This window comes from Schistocerca piceifrons, chromosome 3 (assembly GCF_021461385.2).
Source record: "Schistocerca piceifrons isolate TAMUIC-IGC-003096 chromosome 3, iqSchPice1.1, whole genome shotgun sequence".
Lineage (NCBI taxonomy): Eukaryota > Metazoa > Arthropoda > Insecta > Orthoptera > Acrididae > Schistocerca > Schistocerca piceifrons.
The window spans coordinates 610,631,703-610,653,426 of record NC_060140.1 but is presented as its reverse complement, the minus strand read 5'-3'; the positions used below and the strand labels follow the sequence as shown (position 1 = coordinate 610,653,426).

The window sequence follows — 21,724 nt, the reverse complement described above, 5'->3', positions numbered from 1 at the left end:
AACTCTATACCGGATTGGGACTCGAACATGGGATCTCTGCCTTTCGCGGACAAGGGTTCTACCGACTGAACTATCCAAGGACGACACACGATCCGCCCTTATAGCTCAGCTTCCACCAGTAACTCTTCTCCTGCCTTTCACACTTCACAGAAGTTCTCCTGGGAGAAAGGATATTTCGGAGAAACTGCTTAGAAACAGCAACGAAAGTCAGGTTGTAGCGACAGGGTCGTGAGCCATGCTTGAACAGTTCAGTCGGTAGAGCACTTTCCTGCGAAATTCCCAGTTTCGAATCCTGGCTAGTTATCTCCTAGCGAAAGGAAAAGGTTCCAGCTTCCAGGTTCGAGTCTCGATCAGGCACACAGTTTTCATCTGCCAGTAAGCTTAAAAGCAGTGCACACCCCATTCCAAAGTGAAAATTCATTTTGGGCTTTAATTATCACGTGTAAAAAGCAGTTAGGGGCGTTGGAAGTTCATTCGTCCGCTGTAGTTCTTTCGTCACCGTGGGCGTTTCACATCATAAGATGCCAGGCCAGGAAGCGGTAGGGGTTTCACACGAGTGGCGGGCAACTGCCAGTCGTGAAGTGCTACTTGTAGCGCGCCTTGGAGGCGGCTGGAGGTGCGAGTTGCGTCAGCCAGGCGCCTAACGGTGCCAGACCAGCACAGCCCAGCCCGGCCCACGCCACGCGCGCGGTTGCTGGCGGCGTGCCCGTCGCCACGCTAGGTCAGTAACGACAGCCAGAGAACCAGTCTGCAAGCATTCGCTCCTAGCGTCAGCGCTGATACCTGTTTACCACCGTGGGCATGCTACAAAAAGCCTTCATAGTCGCCCAGGGTGTCTCACGGCTGCAACATGATTTAGTTTCTTAAGAAAAGGGTTTTTTATTTTATTTTTATGATAATCATGGTTTGATGCGGCCCGCCACGAATTCGAAGCACTTCACTTGCTCCCTACGTCCTCAGTTACACTGACGGAAAAAAATCGCCACACCAAAAATAATTAGCGTAGAGTAACGAATTTTCGGGAATATGTTTGTCTAGGTAACATATTTAAGCGATTAACCTTGCAAGATCAAAGGCTAACGCAATCGCGAAGTAAGTCATTGCAAATGTAAATGCTCGTACATTAGTAACAGGTGTAACCGCCAGAATGTTGAATACAAGCATGCAGACGTGCATGATTTGTGTTGTACAAGCGCCGGATGTCACTTTGTGGAATGGAGTTACATGCCCAGTGCACTTTGTCCACAGCTCGTGGTCGTGCGGTAGCGTTCTCACTTCCCGCGCCCGGGTTCCCGGGTTCGATTCCCGGCGGGGTCAGGGATTTTCTCTGCCTCGTGATGAATGGGTGTTGTGTGATGTCCTTAGGTTAGTTAGGTTTAAGTAGTTCTAAGTTCTAGGGGACTGATGACCTCAGATGTTAAGTCCCATAGTGCTCAGAGCCATTTGAACCATTTGAACTTTGAACGATACCTGTCGTAGAAACATTCTAAAGGTAGAAATGCCGAACAGCATGAGCATCGCGCGAAGGCAGCTTTGCACAGCGACATTTCTTCATGTGAATCTCACTCGGGAAGAAACGAGGTTCACGTTACTGAAGATTTCAAGCATTGACAATACTTTCACGGGACTTGCTGTGTTATGAGAACGAGAAAATGACAAAACATTCACAAGAGATAGAAGGAGATGTATTGGACACGAAGCTGTTAATCGCAGTTTCGGATAGTCGGGTAAACTGAAATTGCTCGTAGCAATACTGGGAACCAGTCGGACAGCGGCAGACCAAGCATTGCACAGACTCCCGGCAATTTGCAGCATGCTCACAATCTGATTTTGGCTTACACACACGTAACAGTACACCCACCCTACAGTCCTAGTCTGACACCCTGTGACTACAAGCTCCTCGGTATTCTGACGGAATTCGTTTGCGGAATGAGATTTGAAGTTGACTCAGTCGTGAAGGTTGCTAAACAGTGGCTCAAACGTGCTGGTGCTGATTCTGTCGTGCAGGTACACAGGCCTCGGTTCCACGATGACGAAAGGCAGTTGAAAAGGCCACAGACGATATGGAAAGATGACATTTTGCCTCTGAGGAAGGTATCAACATATTGCAAAAATAACAGAGCTATGGAAAACAAACTAGACTTAAAAAAAAAATCATGGTGCATTTCTTTTAGAGAGACCCTCTCAGTACAGCTGTGAGACATATTTTGCGGCTGGTAAAACTTTTTTGCTGTCGTTTTCTTTCGTATACAACTTTTATGATCGTTGCTTTCGTTGCTTTACATCCTTGGCCTGAATATTACTTTATAAGCAATACACTTATACTGGTCTGCGAATATTCTTGTAAGCTGCCTACTGTTTTTGTCGTTTGCAGTTTTTGTTGGATTTCTCGGTTCCTTAGAGAAGTGAAAGCACACTTATTGCTCTGAATGCACACTTTTCTGTTCCCTTTCGCCTCCTGCGCAGTCATCGTAGAATACGTTTAACCTGCTTGTTCGCAGTGGCTTCTTACTACGAAATGTTTGATCCTGGAATATATTTATTCACATAACTTTAATTGCCAATATAGATGATATGTTTCAAACGAACGGCAATAATTTTTGATTGGATCACTATCAAACATTGTTTTTAATCTGTGTAGATATATACCTTGGAAAGTATTTATGTCACCTGTGGTTCTTTGCAATTTATCTAGTAGATAAAGTTTACTGGCACAAATCCCTTTCTTACTATTTACTTTCGCTTACATAATTCCTTAATGGTAACCATATCGAATCCTGCCTCGGGCATGGATGTGTGTGATGTCCTTAGGTTAGTTAGGTTTAACTAGTTCTAAGTTCTAGGGGACTAATGACCTCAGCAGTTGAGTCCCATAGTGCTAAGAGCCATTAGCCAATGGTAACCATAAAAAACGTGTACAATAACTTCTTCTTCTTCTTACGACGAAGAGAAAGAACATAAGATGAAAATTATGTTTTCTACAGCTGACTTATCGTGATGTCAGTGGAATGTCATTTTCAAGCACTCATTTCTTGAAATATTCGTTTCCACGATAACGGGCTACGGCAGGTGGAAGTATACAGTGCAGTGGAGATTCAGGTTCAAAAGCTACAGAGACCGCATTACATGTATGTCGCAAAGTTATTCTCGTCGAAAGCTGTTCAAGGCGGTTCCTTCATAGTTTTCATGCAAGGGCGCTTATGTAAAGTCGCACAAACGGTCCAAGGCGACAGGAAGTCAGCTTACGTAGTGTAACAAAGAAATACAAGTAGTAGACCATTGTTTTAGTTCTGTAGTGCATAGGTAGAATATCATTTAACTACATCCATACGAAATATACCACCTATATGAAACAAGGCGTATAGAGTGGAGCATCATCCAATGTGAAATGTACACACACAACTAAAGGGATGTTACTATATACGAAACCATTTGAAAATATGTGAATTAGTGCAAGTAGCAACGACAATCACGTTTGGCATGTGTTATTATCGTATTAAGATTTTCCAGCACAATCAGCGATATGTGGAGTCAAAGACATTACAGATGATGACAATGTGCTGTCGTAGAGGGAGTTGATTGGATATGAGTTCTGTTCAATGTAAATCCAGTGTGGTTATTTCCTAGAGGTATAATTTAAGATGGCAACGGCCTTGCCCCAGTCGATACACCGGTTCCCGTGAGATCACCGAAGTTTAGCGCTGTCGGGCGTGGTCAGCACTTGGATGGGTGACCATCCAGGCCGCCACGCACTGTTGCCATTTTTCGGGGTGCACTCAGCCTCATGATGCCAATTGAGGAGCTACTCGACCGAACAGTAGCGGCTTCGGTCAAGAATACCATCATAACGACCGGGAGAGCGGTGTGCTGACCCCATGCCCCTCCTATCCGCATCCTCCACTGAGGATGACACGGCGGTCTGATGGTCCCGGTAGGCCACTCGTGGCCTGAAGACGGAGTGATAATTTAGGATATCCAGTGACTTCAACTGTATGTAACAAGTGAAAACTGTGTGCTAGACTAGGATTCCAGGGGACTGATGACCGTAGATGTTAAGTCCCGTAGTGCTCAGAGCCATTTGAACCATTTTAACCCAGTGCACTTGATCGGTCGTCTGATGATGCCCCCACATGTTCTCTATGAGAGACAGACCTGATGAAGGTGGAGCAGGCCAAGACAACATATCGACACTCTGTAGAGCATGTTGGGTTACAATAGCGGTATTTAGGCGAGCGTTATCCTGTTGGAAAACGCCCCCTGGACCTTCGTTCATGATGGGCAGCACGGCGGGTTGAATCAACAGATTGACGTACAAATTTGCAGCGAGGGTGCGTGGGACAACCATGAGAAGGCTCCTGCTGTGATACGAAATCGCACCCCCAGACCATAACTCCAGGTGTAGGTCCAGAGTGTCTAGCACGTCGACAGGTTGGTTGCAGGCCCTCAACTGGCCTCTTTCTAACCAACACACGGCCATCACTGGCACCGAGGCAGAACCAAATTTCATCAGAAAACACAACAGATCTCCACGCTGCCCTCCAATGACCTCTCGCTTGACACCACTGAAATCGCAAATGGCGGTGGTTGAGGTCAGTGGAACGCACGATAATGGGCGTCTGGCACGGAGCTGTCCTTGACGTTACCAATTTGTAACAGTTCATTGTCTCACTGTGGTTCCAAATGCTGCTCAAATCACTGCTGCAGATGCAGTACGATGCACCAGAGCCATTCGCCGAACACTATGGTCTTCGCTCTCGGTAGTGTCACGTGACCGCCCCGAGTCTGGTCATCTTGCGATTGCATCCGCTGCCAGCAGTCACGTACAGTGGTTACATTCCTGCCATGTCTTCCTTCAATACCGCAAAAGAAACAGCCAGTTTCTCGTAACTCTATAACACGACCGCGTTCAAACTCAGTAAGGTGTTGATAACGGCGTTTGTGTCATCCTAAAAGCATTCTTGATTAACATCAACTAACCGCTCCCAATCTCAAGGGTAACTAACGCTCACGGCCGTTACCTCGTGTATTTAAAGCATACCTGATTTTTATCCTCATTGTGGCGCTAAAATAGCATCACTCTTATGTGACTGGTCCAAAATCTGTCAGATGTCAAAACACTTCTACTAACTTTGCTTTACGTCTCAAAACTCCTTCTTCGTGCTGCTTTTTTCCGTCGACGTATTTGCTGGATATACTCCAATCCCTGTCTTCCCCTATAATTTTGGCCCTCTGTTGCTCAATCTAGTACCATGGAAGCTGATCCTTGATACCTTAACAAAAATTCTATCATCGTGTCCCTTATTCTCGTCAGTGTTTACCTTATGTTCCATTCTTCGTCGATTTTGTGGAGAACCTCCAAATTGTTTATCTTATCCGTCCAACCAGTTTTATCGTTCTACTGTCGCACCACGTCTCAAACGCTTCGATTCTCTTCCAATTTTCTCACTGTTCATGATTCACTGCCATACACTGCTGTGCTCCAAAATTGCATCTTCAACACTTTTAAATAAAACTGTCTCGACTAAACTGTTGTACATTTAAACTTTGTGTTCGTATTTACGTACTCCTCAATCTACCGTATGTTGCTTGGCGGAGGGTGCCACGTAGCATACTAATCATTTCCTTTCCTGTTCCACTCGCAAACAGAGCAAGCGAAAAAGGACTGTCTGAAAGCATCCATACGTGCCGCAATTTCTCGCATCTTTTCTTCGTGGTCCTTACACGAAATGCACGTTGGCAACAATAGAATCGTTCCGCAGTCAGTTGCAAATGCCGGTTCTCTAATTTTTCTCAGTAGTGTTCCTCGAAAAGACCGTTGTCTTCCCTCCGGGAATTCCCATTTAAGTTCCCGAGGCATGCCCCTAATACTTGCGTGCCGTTCAAATCTACCGGTAGGAGATCTACCAGCACGCCTATAAATTGCTTGGATGTGTTTCTTTAACCCAACACCTTGGGGATCCCAAACATTCGAACAGCACTCAAGAATGGGTAGCACTAGTGTTCTACCCGCCGTGTCCTTCATGGATGAGCCACAATTCCTTAAAATTCTCCCAAAAAAACGAAGTCGAATCGATGTGACTGTGTCAAAGAGGCTCACTTTCTATCAGGTCTCTGACTAGTTTGAAGCGGTTCGCCACGAATTTCTCTCCTGTGCCAACCTCTTCATCTCAGAGTAGCATTTGCCCAACTTAAGCCCTATGTTTGAGCCGTTTTTGCTAGTGTTAGTGCGTTTTTTTCTGTCCTCCGTGCTCCACCCGCCATGCGTTATTTTGCTGCCTATGTAGAAGAAATCCTTAACTTCATCTAATTCGTGATCACCAAGCATGATGTTCAGTTTCTCACTGTTCTCATTTCCGATACTTATCGTCCCTTTAGTCTTTCTTCGATTTACTCTCAATGCCTATTTTGCTCTCATTAGACTGTTAATTCAAATGGTTCAAATAGCCCTGAGCACTATAGGACTTAACATCTGTGGTCATCAGTCCTCTAGAACTTAGAACTACTTAAACCTAACTAACCTAAGGACATCACACACATCCATGCCCGAGGCAGGGTTCGAACCCGCGACCGTAGCGGTCACGCGGTTCCAGACTGAAGCGCCTTGAATCGCACGGCCACACCGGCCGGCAGACTGTTAATATCATTCAACAGATCCTGTAATTTACTTTCACCGAAGAAACATTGTTATTAGCGAATCTTGCCAGTGATATCCTCTCACTTCGAATTTTAATTCCACTCTTTTTCTTCAGTCTTCCTTCCATTATCAACCGCAACGTCAGAACTGTCTCTCAGCTCTCTTTACCTTTCCTAAAGCCAAACTGATCGTCATCTAACACATCCTCATTTCCTTTTCCATTCTTCTGTATGCCATTCTCGTTATAAATTTTGATGCATGTGCTGTTAAGCTGATTGTTCGATAATTTTCGCACTTGTCGCCTCTTGCAGCACACTACTAATGTTGTATTCGAACGTAATAGGATTGTTTTCCCTACTCACCCGCATTAACTTACATTTTCTTCATTTAGAGCAAGCTGCCATTCATTACACACACTAGATATTCTGTCTGCCTCATATAGTCCTACAGCCACACGACGACGGCACATTCCCGTACACCACCGCGTTATCAGCGTCCGTCAGATCATTTCTGTACAGAGAGAATAAGGGCGCTGCTGTCGCACTTCCCTGGGACACTCTTGACGATACGCTTGTCTCTGATGAACACTCGTCGTCGAGGACAACGTTCTGGTATTATTTAAAAGGACTTGGAGCAGTCACGTATCTGAGAACCTAAACCGTATGCTCGGACCTTCTCCAGCAGTGTGCATGATTTGTAGGATACCATCGTGATCAATGAAAGCAGTAACGTTACATGATGCTTCTCTATGCATTCGTGCTTTTTTATGCGACATATTTTTTCGAGCGACGGACTATATGAGGGATTATCGCTCGAACAGTACACGGGTGTACGGCCGGTCCATAGTGTCCAACGGGTGCAATATTTCGGCGATCAGACATGTCGCCATCGTCAGGTGCGCTGACGAAGTGAGCTCCTGAGGGCGGGCGACCGTCTTAAATGCCTGAGGGATGCCTTACTTGTAGTAGTCTGCATTTTATCTACGTAGGAAACATTCTCTCTCGAAAATGACCTCTTTCTCGTTTTGTAAATGCCTACCATGCAACGGTTTCTTCATCCGAAGAAAGAGGGAGAAGTAACTGACTGACACGTGTCATGTCAGGAGAATACGGGGAGCGGAGGTGGGTTAAGGGGAAGTAACATTTAATAGCCCCAAAGAAGCAGCGTGTTTGACTGTGTCCTGTGAAGAATAAGCTGGAGCGTTGTCGTAGAGAAAAGACACCACCTTGAACAGTTACCGCAATGCTTCGTATTGCTACCTTCCTTCAGCCTCGTCAGGAGATTTCGGTAGAGTGCTCCACGACGGTTTGCTCCCTACGGACACAGCTTGGTTTCCTTCTTTGTTTCAGGGTCATTCAACGAGCTTTCCGTGATGATTAGGCGGCTAAAGAAGTCATTTGAATTAGCCCGACACACCTGCTACATTTCCAGCGCAGCGTCAACCTTTTGAATGGTTCTGAGTTGTGGCGGTAACCAGTGAGCGGCGAACCTTGGTCGTTCTCAAAATGCGGGCTGCGAAAAAAATTAAAATCCTTACAATACAGTGCTGCGCTACTTCTTAACATTGGCGAACTCAATAGGGTAACGGGACGCTCTCCAGTAACTCTGAAGCACTAGTTCTGGAACGTCAGCACACACTCCACGAGTATCGGCATCCGGAAAGAAGTATATTCTCAACAGCAGATTTCTGTGCGCCTGTCTGGCTTAATAATCGATAAGTATAAAAGGTAGACGTACAACTTAATGAATCCATGCACAACGTTAGTGAGTCAATACGATCTACTCTCACATACTGCTTACCTACCCTGATCCACATTCCACTTCGTCATATCAAACGGAAGAGCGCGCTGCTTCGAGAATGTCAGAAGACTGCAGATAACCCCGACCTTTCAGTGCTGAACGACGTATTTCCTGGGTAGCGAAAGAGGTATTAGGATCAATACATCCCACTCTTATCACAGCCAGAACTCTCACGGGAACTGAATTCCGTATCGGTGATCAACGGAAACGCTGCTGGCAACAAAACTACCCTCCACGGTGCCTAAAACTTCACTGTATTCAGAAGAAACCCCCTGGATTTTACCGGCCTCGGGTAGTTTGGACTATGCTGAACCGCATTCGAATGGGCCTGGAAGCTGTGCAGACACTCTCCACAAGTGGGACAAATCGTTATCACCATCGTGTGACCGTGCTGCGGAACGACAGACAGTTGCTCATGTCGTACCAACATGTCCCGTACGTGCGTACAATGCTCCTTTCAAAGCTTTCCTGATAGCGACGAGTGGTGGGAGAACATACATAAAACGTATTGATATCCGCATATAGTTGCTGCTGTTTGTGTTACTTTGTGCTGGAGAGCTTTGTACATATGTTGACACGTAGTAGTTTTTCTAAGTTTCGTATGTGTATTGCTATACGATAAATAAATAAATTGGGACACTGAGCTGCCTGTACTATTCGGTTTTGTTCTTTGTTTCTGACCTCGGTTTCTCTGTGTGAGGAGACGTGCGGATCTTGCTCACAGCTAAGATGATTCTGTATTAAAGGGTTGGCGCGCTAGATTTCCCCGGTGCCCTGCCGGTCACCGGTCCGCTCTCGCCCCACAGTAGCGACACGTCTCCAGGGTTCCCGGCGACCGAAACCACTTGCAGTTCCTTCACCTGATTATTATCCATTGCCGGCGAAGGGAGGGAGGCGTCTAAGTATAGAAATTCTTCCAATCCATATGTGGCATACAGCAAACCAGTGCTTAACAGTATTGGTTAAAAACAGTCTTGGTTGCAATTTTAGTTTTTTTTTATTTTTCAACTACGCGTTTCGCCTTATTTAGGCATCTTCAGGTTGATATTAATTAAGTATTTCTTAGAACGATCCTTCAGACAGTGTAGCCAAAGGGCATCGTCGAATACATCAGGCCAAAATCGCCTTCGTTAAACTCAGTAAAAACTTTTCTGGATGGACGTGAGTAACCCCAAGACCTGCATAACGCAATCCCATTCACAGGAGCTAGTAACAGAATAAGCCCCATCTTATTATGTTACTCGCTCCTGTGAACGAGAACGCGTTATGCAGGTCTTGGAGTCACTCGCTTCCATCTAGAAAAGTTTTTACTGAGTTTAACGAAGGCGATGTTAGCCTGATGTATTCGACGATGCCCTTTGGCTACACTGTCTGAAGGATCGTTCTAAGAAATACAAAATTAAGATCAACCTGAAGATGCTTAAATAAGGCGAAACGTGTAGTTGAAAAATAAAAAAACATTGCAAACAAGACTGTTTTTAACCAATACGTTTCAGTATACATCTGACAGACTTTTACCAACTAGACTCCGACAAAGGAGCCATCTTAGTTCTTACCTCAGTTTCTTCACAGAGACGACCTTACATTTGCATCCGTTCTGTTATGGTACAGAACAACACCCACTACTGCTGCTTTTTGTCCGTCAGTACCAAGAAATCTGTATTTCATAAACGATAATTATTTCTCCTTTCAACGATTAGTTCTTATTGTCAAACAGTAAGTAATCAGTTGTATACTGCAGTAGCTTCATTCCAGTTTTTCTCACCTACAGCAATAACGGCATTACGATGACACGTTATCGAGGTGTGGGCCGGCCGGTGTGGCCGTGCGGATTAGACGCTTCAGTCTGGAACCGCGTGACCGCTACGGTCGCAGGTTCGAATCCTGCCTCGGGCATGGATGTGTGTGATGTCCTTAGGTTAGTTAGGTTTAATTAGTTCTAAGTTCTAGGCGACTGATGACCTCAGAAGTTAAGTCGCATAGTGCTCAGAACCATTTGAACCATTTTTTTTTTTTCGAGGTGTAAATCTGAACATCTATTCTGTCCTTCCGAGTGCACTTCATGCTATTTAATAGACGTTCGTAGCAGGAAGACAAATTGAAACCAACCAGGACTCTGCTTTAGGAAGCATCATTCAGCATGGTAGCAAGGTTCAAAAAAGGTTGAAATGGCTCTGAGCACTATGGGACTTAACTTCTGAAGTCATCAGCCCCCTAGAACTTAAAACTACTTACACCTAACTAACCTAAGGACATCACACACATTCATGCCCGAGGCAGGATTCGAACCTGCGACCGTAGCGGTCGCGCGGTTCCAGACTGAAGCGCCTAGAACTGCTCGGCCACAACGGCGGGCGTTAGCAAGGTAGGTAGACAAATTACGGAAGTCACAATGCGCCAATGGGAAGTCAGGAAAGGTGAGGTCATTTCCTACAAGCTGCGATATAGTCGCGAATAAAGTGATCCAGGAAGTACAGAATTTCTTTCTTTAATTTCAGCCAATGGTCGCAAACAAACGTCGTCATACTACCGATTTCGATCTGTAATAACGCCCTCAGATCTGATTAAAACAGAAGAATATATTACTTCTGCGTCAATCAATTCTGCAGATAGTCATTGAAGACCGAAATCCACAGCCGCATGACAGTTTGTTTATGATGACTGGCTGTGATTAAAGAAAGAAATTACGTCATCTCCTTGCCAGAATAGATGGCCATTTCAGACAGTAAGACGAGGTGCTAAAATCAGTTCCGCTATTTTTTGGGGTTTGGCGTTTTTTGTGAATAAAATCGTTTACATCAGCTTTATTTATTATTCAGTCGGTCTCCGTTTCGTTAAACCGATTTGGTTGGTTTTTTTTTTTTTGCGGAAATAGTAAAAAAAATTTAAAGTCTATTTGGGTTCATTCTGAGGATGTGTCCATAAAAATCAATTCTTCTTTTACTCACTGTGTCTGAGAGTCTTTGGGTAGTTTGATAAGATTTCGTTTTTTATGAGAATTAGTTTGTTGTGAAATCTAGAACCAAAGATTTTTCTTTACATCGTCGTTTCTCTGATCTCCAGCCTTCCAACTGGGCCATGATTGGTAGTGGACGAGGTTTCGGCTGCATATAGAGCTTTCGGTTTCATTACTATTTTATAGTGTCTGATTTTTGCATTCCATAAGAGGGATTTTTTGTTACTTGTGTTTTTTGGTAAATTGGAACGCCAGTTCAACTTTCGAAATCATTCCAGCTGATCCATTTCCAAAATATTTCAATTCTTTGACGATCTCTATTTTTTGCACTCCCACTTTAATATGTTTTATGGTTTTTTTGTGTTTGTCATTATCTTGGTCTTATCAAAGAAGATTCTTAGACCTTGTCCATGTCCTAGTTCTGAGGCTTTCCTCTGAGCAATCACTGCTGTGGCCGCTCACAATACTGTACCTTATTATAAGTCAATCACCGTCTCCGCAGACGGAACGTCGTTTTCTTAAAGAATAGATTGCTCTGATGCTGTCGTTTATGCGAGGATAGTGGTAGTGGCAGTTTTATTCACAAAGTATCCAAAACGATCGGAGACTCGTTCAGGATATTAATTTCCTTTACTATTAATATATTTTGTTTCTTTAGAGAGGCCACCCCGCTAATTGGCTGGATGGAGCACTGGCTCCAATTGGACAGGGACACGGACAGGATAGCACTGTAAACTTTTTGGACATTGTTTATTAAGTTGTACTTACCCGTTTCGAAGGCAACGCCCTGACATTCGCCATAATTGATGTAGGCAATCCATTTAGTTCTTTTCGGTTTCTTTCATATCACCAGTCTCGCAGTAGGATTGATGTTGATCTCCACCTTTTCCTCTCCTTTGCTGATCTGTTTACCTCTACATAACTAATACACTCATCACCTCTACAATCTGTTTCGCAAATTCTAGGTTTTGGCTGCATCTTGTAGTTTTTCTCCTCTATTCGCTCCAGCGCCAGGTTAACTAGAAGTTGCGAAGTGTGATTATGAATTTAAAAAAGTATGACTATCAAATAAAAAGAAATTCATTGATAAGAAATCTCTGTGGAATGATAGATAAATTGCATCCTCTCGTAATATTGTTGTATCACAGAAATTTGAGTGCGAAACAGTGAAGCACTATTTCTGACTGCGGAACTGCTTTGAGTCCCTGCGACTCTGTGATGAGATTAAAAGCCAATTTCTTCCGGTCGTAAAAGATTGCGTTCTAGAGCTATAAAAGGGCTGGGGCTCTAACGGGGAGGCAGTCGATAGCGGAGGCGCGTGCACCGGGGTAGGCCTCGCTGGTGACCACGCCCTGCGAGGGGGTTGCCTGCACCATGCTGCTGAGCCCGGGGCGATTACTCAACGTCAGGCATTATGGAGGGGGGGGGGGGGGAGGGTCGGCGGCCACGAGGGGAGCAGCAAGCCGGGCTCGTGGTATCATACGCAGGTCCCAGGTCGCCAGCTCTCCACGTGCAACAATCACTTCCTTTATGTGGGAGTACCACACCCGCAAATCGGTTGAAAGACATTGTAATAGTCCCACCTCGTCTTTTGCTTAATCAGCACTTATCTACTTTATTTCGTTTCGCAGGATTGGCCAATTTTAGTCTTGCAGACCATTCTGAAGTGCTATAGGTGTCAACAAATGCACTACATTCGACTACCGCTGTTAAGTGTTGTTGACCGCTATAGGACTTGAGAATGGCCTGCAATGCCGAAATTGGCCAATCGCACGAGGCGAACTAAGTAAATACTTGTAACTGAGCAAATGCCCATGTGGAGCCATTACAATGTTCACAGCCAAATTTACTTCAAAAGAAACACTTTCCACTGTACAGTTTGGTCACTGTCAGGTATGAGCTGCAATTGGCTTCACTTGGTCGCTTACGATTGTTATACTTCACTGAATGTGTTCCATCTATACAAACATCGAATTCCGTGATATGAACGATAATTTCAGAGCAAAGATAAAGTTCCTCGACGAGACACAGAGATGATACTGATATCAACGCAATTTTGTCCGTACTGTAGTGGTACATTAGGTACAGTAACGTACTATACACACAGTATAAATTGGCACTGTTTGGAGCAGTAGCCGCGCGGGATTAGCCGAGCGGTCTAGGGCGCTGCAGTCATGGACTGTGCGGCTGGTCCCGGCGGAGGTTCGAGTCCTCCCTCGGGTATGGGTGTGTGTGTGATTGTCCTTCGGATAATTTAAGTTAGGTGGTGTGTAAGCTTAGGTAGTGATGACCTTCTCGGTTAAGTCCCATAAGATTTCACACACATTTGAACATTTGGAGCAGTAGAATCAATGTAAGTCGGGTGACTCCGGGCCGGTGCAGACTGTTTCTGTCTGCTGCCAACATTAGCTACGAAACAGTAAAGCACGTCGTAGCAATGCAGCATTGTCGTAGACTTGCTGAATGAAATGTTGATTCCAGTTTTCGAGCAGGAGGCGGTTGTTCCCCTCCACCCATTTCTCCTCCCGCAGCAGACCTTGCCCAAGTTGGTGAACGCGTGCTTGTACTCCCACCACTCCATCCGAAAAGTGCCAAAATACACTGCTTTTTATAAAGTGTGCCTTGCTTTCAGATGGATAACTCCTGTAAACCCTGTGTTTTCTACTTGCTCTCACCAACGAAACCACGCCCGCCGTTGGTCGGGGTTTATAAGTAGCCTTCTCCTGCAGTAAAGTAAAGAGCAACTGGATTCAAACGTGCCATCAGCATGTAGGACTCCGTAAACCTCTGGCCATAGGTGAAAACACAGTTATGCTAGAAACCACAGTCGCTTTGAATATTTCGAAAATAGTCATTTGACCCCGTGAGGCTGTTTCTGATTTGAAAAATAAGAGACAGTCAAATGAAAACCAAACAGCCACCCCAAAGGGACCATGGAATGGTTCCATTCAAAAGTAAACACCACATTTGTTAAGACATTATCCCACTGGGAGACGAGACAACCAGTTCCTGTTTCGTAGAACGCGGTCGGAAGCAGACGGATGCACAACCGCATCCACCCTTGCACTTCCTCGTCCGACTATTGTGGTTCGACCCTCGAGCAATTCGATGACTGTAGGGTCCATTCTGTCGGAAAAGGTCATCATGATCTTACCGTAACTTATGTAAACAGCTTTGGATTTCTTTGGCGGTTGAGATGTGGAATATTTCCACAGTTGTGTTTGCCGTTTGGCCTTGGGATGTCTGAATGCTGTCAGACAGAATCATCCTGTTGCACGATAATACCCGCTCTGGCACTGCCAATCGGATGAAGGCTACAATGCAGCGATTTGATTGGGAAACACTGCGAAATCCTCTGTACAGCCCGGATATTTCATCGTCTGATTTTAACATCTTTGGTGACATGAAGGAAGACGTGCGTGGACGCTGGTTTTGGTCGCACGGGGAAGTGAAAGAGTGGATGCCGTTTTGGCCCCGTCAGCTGCGGAACGCATTCTAAAGTAGGAATTGCTCATTTCGTCTCCCAGTGGGATAAATAGCTTAATGTTTGTGGTGATTTCTTTTGAATAGAACTATTTCATGGTCCCGTTATGGCGGGTGCTCGGTTATCACTTGATTGCCTCTCATACATTATTTCATTTGCGATTACGTCATCTTATTTCAACCTCTTGGGCCTTATCAAGCGTAGAAAACAGCTTCCACTTGTCGACATTTTAAGATCCACGCAGCAGTGTGGGGAGATCAACATGTTATGTAGAGCCACATTCCAGTGGAAAGCCGTAAAATTTTCCAATCGCAGAGGTGAGGTTCCACGTCCACAATATGAACTTTTGTATGCTATAACACTGTGTGGTTATAATTAAAGATCAACTACTCACGGAGGTCCAGTGTTGGCTGTAATAATCGTAAGGCAGTGAAACTTGGTAGATATGCTAATCCGTTAATGTGAAACCAATTTACGCTGGAAAAATCGTTCCAATTTTGGCCACCGGTGCAAATTTGGCTCCGTACAGCATCTCGCCGTCTCCAGTGCTCATAGTGAACAAACTGTGTAAGCGGTAATTAATGAAAAAAATCAACATTATTCTGTTCTCACTTGTTTGATCGTTTCTGCCCATGCCTCGTTTCTAATCCATTACATATGGAAACATTTCTATACATCTTTTCTTCTTGCCGAATTTGCACCTGGTGGTCAGATAGGATCTAGTTTTTTCCCAGCGTAAATCTGCCCCCAGGGGCCTGCTCCGTGACCCGTTGCCTGTTTCGAGCAGCCAGCCCTTCGCCCGGACGACTGCGTATGCTGAGACGACCATCGACTTGGCGGCGCCTTTCCATTGGTTCACGGTCCAGTTTCGATGATCCTGTACACACTGTAATCGTAACTGACGACGTCGTTGGGTCAACATGGAAACACGCAGAGGTCGTCTTCTGTGGAGTCCCACGTTTAACAGCACCCAGTCAGTGTCGTACTCGTCACATTGTTCCTGCACCAGCATTGTGCTCTGTCGTTAGTTCTGTCACACATACTGCTTTGTAGAGCGGGAAAGCCCCTGAGCTACGATGAGGCGTGAGCGTCCAACACCTTGTCGCCACTCGTGGTTTCGGGATCCGCCAACCAGTTTCTGCAGTTGCTCACGACAGTAGCCCACGAATAGCTGACCGTCTTCGGTGTTTCCGAAATACTCCTTCCCAGGTGGTGGGACATAACAATAAACCTTTTCTGAAAGTCGTTTATGTCACCGTGTTTCTCCACATGAGGCCATAATTGTTGTTAGGATGATTCCCCGTTCGTCTTTTCTCCTCTTACATGCTTTTCTCAACACATAACATGTCCGTAACGACATCAGGAGGTATTCAGTGTCGCGGTGTTCAGTCGTCGTAAGGTTTTGACATGGCAGTAGGGTGGAATTAGGCAGTCGCCTTATCTGGGATTAGACGACATGCCATCAGAACTACTGATAGCCTTTGGAGAACCAGCCCATGACAAAACTCTTGCATCTGGATATATGAGACAGGCAAAATACTCTTGCCCAGTGCATTCGGGACGACGGTTCATACAAAAAAATGGTTCAAATGGCTCTGAGCACTATGGGACTTAACTTCTGTGGTCATCAGTCCCCTAGAACATAGAACTACTTAACCCTAACTAACCTAAGGACATTACACACATCCATGCCCGAGGCAGGATTCGAACCCGCGACCGTAGCGGTCGCGCTGTTCCAGACTGTAGGGCCTAGAACCGCTCGCTCACCTCGGCCGGCACGGTTCAAACACATTTCCGATTTTCTCCCCCATCTTTGGACCTATCCGAACTTCTGCTCCACTCTAATAACCTCGATGACGTCTGGACATTAAACCGTAATCTTCCTTCCTTCGAAATAGCCTCAGACTTCAAGAAGAATGTAAAATTCCAATTCTAAAGAAAGCAATTGCTGAGAAGTGTGAAAATCACTGAACTATCACTTTAATAAGTCATGGCTGCAGAATACTAACACGTATTATTTACAGAAGATTTGGAAAACCGGTAGAAGGCGACTCGGGGAAGATTACTTTGGATTGACACTGCGGCTTACCTTAGAAGATAGGTCAAGGAAAGGCAAACCTACACTTATAGAATTTGTAAACTTAGAGAAAGTTTTAGACAGTATTGAATGAAACAGCCTATTTGATATTCTGAAGGTAGCAGGCGTGAAATACAGGGAGCGAAAGGCTGTTTACAACTTGTACAGAAACCAGACGGCAGTTACAAGCGTCGAGGGACATGAAAGGAAAGCAATGGTTGAGAAATGAGTGAACCAACCAAAAGACAACCTCGCGCGAGAAAATACATTCTCTGAAACAGTTTAAAGTATTGAGAAAACGGACAATGCAGTGTTAGACGATCGATCGGCAATCAAAGATATTCAAGTAGCTTGCGCTATTGTACACCTGGAGAATAAGTACGGATCATTTTAGCTACAGAGCTATTTACGAGATACAAAGTTCACGTCACATATAGATGATAAAAAATGGTTCAAATGGCTCTGAGCACTATAGGACTTAACATCTGAGGTCATCAGTCCCCTAGACTTAGAACTACCTAAACCTAACTAACCTAAGGACATCACACAGATCCATGCCCGAGGCAGGATTCTAACCTGCGACCGTAGCAGCAGCGCGGTTCCGGACTGAAGCGCCTAGAACCGCTCGGCCACAACGGCCGGCCTGATCTTAAACAAAACGCACCAAATACGACACATAACGCCATACCGGGTGTAACAAAAATGTACGACACAAATTTGCAGGACACATTCTTCACACGTAGACGAAGAAATTATGTTACATGAACATCGATCTGGAAACGCTTTGTTCCCACGTTACAGCTCATTTTCTCAAACTCATTAATCGTGGGAAACATACAAGAACACAACGTTAGAATCATGGAGAACATGCACTCTCAGTGACGTCTGGTTACGTTGGACACTGCCAGTGTTTTGTTTTGCATGTCCCTGTTGCCACGCGACGTACGTCATTGCTCGTTTACAAATAACATCAACAGTTCCAGTACGACCGTTGCAAGCACACGGGTTACTTCGTAGAGTCCATCACAGACTTTGCTCGTGCAATGGCAGTGTGCACAAATGTATAGATGGCAGATGTCAATTTGATGTATGGATTAGCTGACGGCAATGGCGCTCGCGCTCAACCGTAAGCATTACTCCAGGGATACATCAGCGAGTGAGTACGACGGCGCTTGATGCATGTATCAATGACCGCGGAGGGCATATTGAACATCTGCTGTGAGAAAGAGTTGCATGTGGTATGCTGGTAAGGTCATTTAGTGTCTATTTATCTTTATTAATGAGTTGCAGAAAATGAGTTATAACATGGAAAGAAAGCGTGGTAATTTCCAAGAATGATTGCCTATCGAAGTCGGAGGGGTCCAAACGATACATATCGAACGTGCGGTAGTAAATCGATTATGGAAGTCTCGTGGCGGGCGTTATGATCAATTATTTGTGATCGTCATTTTTATCAGTTTTCCGTTGTTCCTTCAGCTCGTGTACATTACATTCCCGCCGTAATTATTTGTGATTGGATCGGGAAACCAACACGGTTTCTGTCGATAGCGAGTGTAATGTCTGCTGTTTCTCACGTATCTTTTGCGGATTGACATGGAAAACTCCATGCATATCCAGCATAGACAAATGTTTGACTTTTTGCCGCAAATATGGGCTTCTGCCGGACAAAGAAAGGAGGAACTGTGTTGACTGTGGTGCTGCGAAGTCTGTAAAACTTCGTAAGAGGAGTGTCGACACTGAGATACCGTTGCAATTTCATTTCGGACTTTGCGGAAAGCGAACCAGCATCAGGAAAAATACATGGTTCGAGCCCTCCAAATTATCCATTCAGACGAGCGTAATTCTTTTGTCGTGCTGGACTCGAGCTTACACGTTGCAAGCCACAGCATCAGAATGAGTTACCCGCAAATACTGTGTGTGACTATTTCGGGTTTTGGCTCAAATGGCTCTGAGCACTATGGGACTTAACATCTGTGGTCATCAGTCCCCTATAACTTAGAACTACTTAAACCTAACTAACCTAAGTACATCACACAGATCCATGCCCGAGGCAGGATTCGAACCCGCGACCGTAGCAGTCGCGCGCTTCCAGACTGAGCGCCTAGAACCGCTCGGCATTTCGGGTTTTGCCGAGAAGTCTGTTACGTGTTAGTGGCAAATGATAGTGTGCCAATTTGTGGAGCGAATAAAATTGTAAAAGTAGACGAATCTCATATTGCTAGACAAAAGAATCAGAGAGGACGACCTTCTAAAACTGAAATAGATCATATCTGGGTATTCGGTGGGATAGAAAGAGAGTCCCGCGAGTGTTTCGTTGTGAGGGTATTGTCCCGAGACAAGGTGACTTTAGGGGGTCTCGTAAAACACTTCATACTGCCTGGAACAAAAGTCATCACAGACGGGTTTCAGTCGTACAAGACTCTAAAAGCTGAAGGGTTCGACCACGAATTCGTGAACCATTCTCTGGAGTTCGTCTCTTCGGATGACGCCAGTGTCCACACCCAGAATATTGAGCAGCTATGGAAGTCTGTCAAGTCTACCATAAAAATAGAAGGGCGTCCAGAACAAAGAGACGAACTGTACTTGTTTCAGTACCTACACTTACACAACTTGCGTTTGCAGGGAAAAGTGGACGCATGCGACGGCTCTGGTGGCGGGCGTTATGAGTATGTTTACGGTGGTCACTACAGTAATGACAAAAGATGACCGTTACAAAAATACTTGTAATTACACATGAAATGACTTACCTTAGTCCTCGTCGGTGTTATCGTCATGTGATGTGCACGCTACAGGAAAAATTCCCTTTTTACCATTAATTCGCGGAGGTATGTAACTTAGATCAACCAAGGGAAGGACGGAAAAAAGATAAAAATGACGGTCACAAATAATTGATCATAACGCCCGCCACCAGAGTCGCATGAACGATTTAGAACCGCACGTTCGATATGTACCGTTTGGATCCAGCTACTTCGATAGACAATCATTCTTGTAAATTACCGTAAGTTCCAGAAAATGTGTTATAACCTGGAAAGAAAGCGTTTCCAGCCCCATGTTCGCATAGCATAATTACGTCTCAGAAACGCGTCTGCAATTTGTGCCGAACATTTTTATTGCACGCTGTATAATATTGCTGCTCCAGAGTCGTCCCTGTGAATTGAAAACGATGTCGCATCTCGGTAGCCACGTTCCTCTGCACGAGGCAAAACATCTGACATGCCCGGCTCATTATTTCACGCTCTGAGGTGTAGCTGAACGTGGAATTCCACGCTGTGACGTCACCAGCATCTCGTCGATATGCGTTTCCAGGTCCCGAGACGGAACTGCTTAAATGCCGCCCACTCGCCGTCTCTCCCTCTAGAAGAGACCACGAGTAACAGAACTACGCGTGTGACAGGAGCAGCGAGTAACTCCCTTGCAGGTCTTTTTTGCTGGTAGCGCCACTCTTGCCTTGCGTTGCCGTGGACACGTCCGACTACACGCTACACAGACGCCCGCCGCGCCCTAAGCTGCTTCTGACGCAGCTGGTGGTCCGTCGGCCGCTGTGCGCTCGGCTGGCGGTTTTTAGGACGCAGCACACCTGCGCAGAGGCTTCTTACCTCCCACCCAGCGACGGCGAGACACTCACAAAGCAGTTGCGTTTGTGGCACAGACGCAGTGCTTCGCTCTGCAGAAACGCACCGCCTACGCTAGCGTTGTCGTGCCTCGCGTCACACTCTGTGCCACAGAGCCACATTCCGCTTCCCACTTTCACTTTTTCTCTCACAAGAACTTTCGCAGTTCGTAACGTTCAGTTTACCACCCGTTGACTGTGAGCGCCCACGATTTTATTGTCCTCATTGAAAGGGAGCAACTACGTTGTTTCTAAAATATAACGAGAAGAATTTCTGATAATATAGATACAGCATTATCGGTTCACCTTAACGTCCCAAAATAGGAAAATAAACGGAATTAGAAAACATATTCTTGCGAAACACAACTACCTCCTTTTTTTATTCCAGCTTATAGGCTTTTGGTTATTGTCCATGCTGCCATCTCAACAGAGAAAAGAGGATGCGACAATATGAATGAGACGACTTTCGTGTTAATAATGACGATACGAATGTAAGGAAGATACAAACGATACCTCGTCCCCGAGCCGAAAAAATCTCCGATCTTGCCGGGAATCGAACCTGGGACCCTTCAGTTAGCAGTCTGTCGCGATACAACTAGCTTTTTATATGTGCCTCGAAGTAATGGGTGCCATCGACACGGGATCTGTATTTCTATACTTCCAGAAGGCTTTTAACACCATTCCTCACAAGAGACTTAAAATAATACTGAGCCTACGCAGTATCGCTTCGGTTGGGCGACTGGATTCGTGATTTCCTGTCAGGACAACCACAGTACGTAGTAATCGATGCAGAATCATCGGTTACAACAGAATTAATATCCAGCGTTCCTCAAAGACATGTTCCTAATCTGTATAAACGATTTAGGAGACAATTTGAGCAGTCCTCTTAGATCGTTTGCAGATGATGCTGTCATTTATCGCCTAGTGTAGTGACAGATCGGCAACGGCCTTGCTGCAGTGGGTACACCGGTTCCCGTGCGATCACCGAAGTTAAGCGCTGTTGGGTGTGGCCGGCACTTGGATGGGTGACCACCCAGGCCGCCATGCGCTGTTGCCATTTTTTTTGGGTTCACTCAGCCTCGTGATGCCAATTGAGGAGCTACTCGACCGAATAGTAGCGGCTTCGGTCAAGAATACCATCATAACGACCGGCAGAGCGGTGT

The 21,724-nt window shown here is 45.4% G+C and overlaps 1 long non-coding RNA gene and 1 pseudogene across 1 annotated transcript in view; both read left to right on the top strand.

Moving 5' to 3' along the window:
- LOC124789665 overlaps positions 1 to 21,724 on the top strand; it is a 712,930-nt gene that overhangs the window by 462,170 nt on the left and 229,036 nt on the right. The window lies entirely within an intron of this gene.
- On the top strand, positions 21,501 to 21,618 carry LOC124790317 (annotated as a pseudogene).